Here is a 5,000-nt window from a genome sequence, read left to right as displayed (position 1 = left end):
TCATTTTCCACTGGCCTGTTTCTCTCAGTCCTTTCTCCACTAGTGAGGCAACAGCGCCCTCTTCTGGCTAAAGGAGGTATTAAAAGCTTACAGCACCTGGTATTCCCAGGCGGTCTCCCATCCAAGTACTAACCAGGCCCGACCCTGCTTAGCTTCCGAGATCGGACGAGATCGGGCGTGTTCAGGGTGGTATGGCCGTAAGCGAATGAACAGGTTGTTAAAGGGTTATTTATACATACTTAGGTTTAAAGTAACACCTCGCCAAAATTAGAGCAAGTGACTATGACCTAGTTGATTTTATTACTTTTCTACTCAAACGTGTGGGCCTATGGATAGACTTACACTTAATCTTACTAGATTCAGCAATACTTTGACGCTGGGAGTTAACTAAAGACTTGCAGCTTGTTTTTAAGACTTGTTTCACGACTTGCGGGCAAACTGAACGTTCAAACGTCTGATAAACACATTGAACAAACCGATTCCGTGAAGATTAACTTCCCTCTTTCAAAACTGGCCTGGTTAGTACTTGGATGGGAGACCGCCTGGGAATCCCAGGTGCTGTAAGCTTTTAATAGCTGCTTCAGCCAGCAGGGGGCGCTGTAACCTCCTGCTATGCACTGCAGTTCTTTTTTTATTTGTCTATCATTGCTTCTACTTTCCTACAAAGTAGCTTACACTGAATTTTGATTGGGGATCATCTATAGCATATATAGGGACTGATTGTAATAATTATGAATTTTCATATAATTAGTAAGTGTTCCTTTGTGATTCCTAATGGAGGATTGTTTTTTTTAATGATTAGTTACAATGGAGAATGTGAGGGGATCAAATATGTATGCCCCACAGGGTTATGATTTCTACATGAAACATTGCAATGGCTGATTTATTCATTTGTCATTCAAGATTACCTCAAAACAAGTAAGTGGTGATAAAAACATAATTTCGAGTTGTCCCTTATATCTTAATCAATCACTGCTTAGGCTACTATAATAATCCTAAATCTTGTGTGCCTTAATGCAACATTTAAACTTATTTCTGCTGTTCACTGTTCACAAGTTTGCAGTATTGAAAACCTTAATAAATCCACAGTAAAAGTGACGATGCAAAATGGTCAACTTCTGAAAAATCGTCAATTGATTCTGAAAAAATATTGATTGATAAGTAAGCATCACTTGTTTGCAGGTTTTTTTTAAATTCAATCTTAATAGTAATCATTTATAATAATTCCTGATTTGGTGTAAATGTTTATTATTGATGTGAAAACATTTATAATGATGGTGAATATTTCCAGTTGAATCAAATGTATAATATGGCTACCAGAGTGTTGTGGGGAAGTAAAGAGTAACCTAAGTACAAGTAATTAAAATATGTTAATGCAGTAGTCCTTACGTAAGTAGGCTACATGTACTTTTTGAATGTAAAACTGAACTTTGAAAACAGCCTCCAGAGAGCGTAATATGTATTAATACTCACTGAAAACATTGATGAAAATTGCAACAAAAAAAAAGAGGACAGACTGCCAAATAAAATCATGTTTCATTTTCCACTGGCCTGTTTCTCTCAGTCCTTTCTCCACTAGTGAGGCAACAGCGCCCTCTTCTGGCTAAAGGAGGTATTAAAAGCTTACAGCACCTGGTATTCCCAGGCGGTCTCCCATCCAAGTACTAACCAGGCCCGACCCTGCTTAGCTTCCGAGATCGGATGAGATCGGGCGTGTTCAGGGTGGTATGGCCGTAAGCGAATGAACAGGTTGTTAAAGGGTTATTTATACATACTTAGGTTTAAAGTAACACCTCGCCAAAATTAGAGCAAGTGACTATGACCTAGTTGATTTTATTACTTTTCTACTCAAACGTGTGGGCCTATGGATAGACTTACACTTAATCTTACTAGATTCAGCAATACTTTGACGCTGGGAGTTAACTAAAGACTTGCAGCTTGTTTTTAAGACTTGTTTCACGACTTGCGGGCAAACTGAACGTTCAAACGTCTGATAAACACATTGAACAAACCGATTCCGTGAAGATTAACTTCCCTCTTTCAAAACTGGCCTGGTTAGTACTTGGATGGGAGACCGCCTGGGAATCCCAGGTGCTGTAAGCTTTTAATACCTGCTTCAGCCAGCAGGGGGCGCTGTAACCTCCTGCTATGCACTGCAGTTCTTTTTTTATTTGTCTATCATTGCTTCTACTTTCCTACAAAGTAGCTTACACTGAATTTTGATTGGGGATCATCTATAGCATATATAGGGACTGATTGTAATAATTATGAATTTTCATATAATTAGTAAGTGTTCCTTTGTGATTCCTAATGGAGGATTGTTTTTTTTAATGATTAGTTACAATGGAGAATGTGAGGGGATCAAATATGTATGCCCCACAGGGTTATGATTTCTACATGAAACATTGCAATGGCTGATTTATTCATTTGTCATTCAAGATTACCTCAAAACAAGTAAGTGGTGATAAAAACATAATTTCGAGTTGTCCCTTATATCTTAATCAATCACTGCTTAGGCTACTATAATAATCCTAAATCTTGTGTGCCTTAATGCAACATTTAAACTTATTTCTGCTGTTCACTGTTCACAAGTTTGCAGTATTGAAAACCTTAATAAATCCACAGTAAAAGTGACGATGCAAAATGGTCAACTTCTGAAAAATCGTCAATTGATTCTGAAAAAATATTGATTGATAAGTAAGCATCACTTGTTTGCAGGTTTTTTTTAAATTCAATCTTAATAGTAATCATTTATAATAATTCCTGATTTGGTGTAAATGTTTATTATTGATGTGAAAACATTTATAATGATGGTGAATATTTCCAGTTGAATCAAATGTATAATATGGCTACCAGAGTGTTGTGGGGAAGTAAAGAGTAACCTAAGTACAAGTAATTAAAATATGTTAATGCAGTAGTCCTTACTTAAGTAGGCTACATGTACTTTTTGAATGTAAAACTGAACTTTGAAAACAGCCTCCAGAGAGCGTAATATGTATTAATACTCACTGAAAACATTGATGAAAATTGCAACAACAAAAAAAAAAGAGAGGACAGACTGCCAAATAAAATCATGTTTCATTTTCCACTGGCCTGTTTCTCTCAGTCCTTTCTCCACTAGTGAGGCAACAGCGCCCTCTTCTGGCTAAAGGAGGTATTAAAAGCTTACAGCACCTGGTATTCCCAGGCGGTCTCCCATCCAAGTACTAACCAGGCCCGACCCTGCTTAGCTTCTGAGATCGGACGAGATCGGGCGTGTTCAGGGTGGTATGGCCGTAAGCGAATGTATAGGTTGTTAAAGGGTTATTTATACATACTTAGGTTTAAAGTAACACCTCGCCAAAATTAGAGCAAGTGACTATGACCTAGTTGATTTTATTACTTTTCTACTCAAACGTGTGGGCCTATGGATAGACTTACACTTAATCTTACTAGATTCAGCAATACTTTGACGCTGGGAGTTAACTAAAGACTTGCAGCTTGTTTTTAAGACTTGTTTCACGACTTGCGGGCAAACTGAACGTTCAAACGTCTGATAAACACATTGAACAAACCGATTCCGTGAAGATTAACTTCCCTCTTTCAAAACTGGCCTGGTTAGTACTTGGATGGGAGACCGCCTGGGAATCCCAGGTGCTGTAAGCTTTTAATACCTGCTTCAGCCAGCAGGGGGCGCTGTAACCTCCTGCTATGCACTGCAGTTCTTTTTTTATTTGTCTATCATTGCTTCTACTTTCCTACAAAGTAGCTTACACTGAATTTTGATTGGGGATCATCTATAGCATATATAGGGACTGATTGTAATAATTATGAATTTTCATATAATTAGTAAGTGTTCCTTTGTGATTCCTAATGGAGGATTGTTTTTTTTAATGATTAGTTACAATGGAGAATGTGAGGGGATCAAATATGTATGCCCCACAGGGTTATGATTTCTACATGAAACATTGCAATGGCTGATTTATTCATTTGTCATTCAAGACTACCTCAAAACAAGTAAGTGGTGATAAAAACATAATTTCGAGTTGTCCCTTATATCTTAATCAATCACTGCTTAGGCTACTATAATAATCCTAAATCTTGTGTGCCTTAATGCAACATTTAAACTTATTTCTGCTGTTCACTGTTCACAAGTTTGCAGTATTGAAAACCTTAATAAATCCACAGTAAAAGTGACGATGCAAAATGGTCAACTTCTGAAAAATCGTCAATTGATTCTGAAAAAATATTGATTGATAAGTAAGCATCACTTGTTTGCAGGTTTTTTTTAAATTCAATCTTAATAGTAATCATTTATAATAATTCCTGATTTGGTGTAAATGTTTATTATTGATGTGAAAACATTTATAATGATGGTGAATATTTCCAGTTGAATCAAATGTATAATATGGCTACCAGAGTGTTGTGGGGAAGTAAAGAGTAACCTAAGTACAAGTAATTAAAATATGTTAATGCAGTAGTCCTTACTTAAGTAGGCTACATGTACTTTTTGAATGTAAAACTGAACTTTGAAAACAGCCTCCAGAGAGCGTAATATGTATTAATACTCACTGAAAACATTGATGAAAATTGCAACAACAAAAAAAAAAGAGAGGACAGACTGCCAAATAAAATCATGTTTCATTTTCCACTGGCCTGTTTCTCTCAGTCCTTTCTCCACTAGTGAGGCAACAGCGCCCTCTTCTGGCTAAAGGAGGTATTAAAAGCTTACAGCACCTGGTATTCCCAGGCGGTCTCCCATCCAAGTACTAACCAGGCACAACCCTGCTTAGCTTCCGAGATCGGACGAGATCGGGCGTGTTCAGGGTGGTATGGCCGTAAGCGAATGAACAGGTTGTTAAAGGGTTATTTATACATACTTAGGTTTAAAGTAACACCTCGCCAAAATTAGAGCAAGTGACTATGACCTAGTTGATTTTATTACTTTTCTACTCAAACGTGTGGGCCTATGGATAGACTTACACTTAATCTTACTAGATTCAGCAATACTTTGACGCTGG

The 5,000-nt window shown here is 37.3% G+C and overlaps 4 non-coding genes across 4 annotated transcripts; all 4 read right to left on the bottom strand.

Annotated features, from left to right (window-relative positions):
- Window positions 1-84: 84 nt before the first annotated feature.
- Window positions 85-203, bottom strand: LOC136181982 (5S ribosomal RNA). The gene has a single exon (XR_010668299.1). It is a non-coding gene; the product is annotated as a 5S ribosomal RNA (ribosomal RNA).
- Window positions 204-1,620: 1,417 nt separating this feature from the next.
- LOC136181609 (5S ribosomal RNA) lies at window positions 1,621-1,739 on the bottom strand. Its single transcript, XR_010667956.1, has one exon. It is a non-coding gene; the product is annotated as a 5S ribosomal RNA (ribosomal RNA).
- A 1,423-nt stretch (window positions 1,740-3,162) lies between these two features.
- LOC136181644 (5S ribosomal RNA) lies at window positions 3,163-3,281 on the bottom strand. The gene has a single exon (XR_010667991.1). It is a non-coding gene; the product is annotated as a 5S ribosomal RNA (ribosomal RNA).
- Window positions 3,282-4,704: 1,423 nt separating this feature from the next.
- LOC136181671 (5S ribosomal RNA) lies at window positions 4,705-4,823 on the bottom strand. Its single transcript, XR_010668018.1, has one exon. It is a non-coding gene; the product is annotated as a 5S ribosomal RNA (ribosomal RNA).
- Between the last annotated feature and the right edge of the window lie 177 nt (window positions 4,824-5,000).

The sequence above is a fragment of the Labrus bergylta genome, chromosome 13 (genome assembly GCF_963930695.1).
Source record: "Labrus bergylta chromosome 13, fLabBer1.1, whole genome shotgun sequence".
NCBI lineage: Eukaryota > Metazoa > Chordata > Actinopteri > Labriformes > Labridae > Labrus > Labrus bergylta.
The sequence above is the reverse complement of the archived record's forward strand: the minus strand, read 5'-3'. Positions and strand labels throughout refer to the sequence as shown.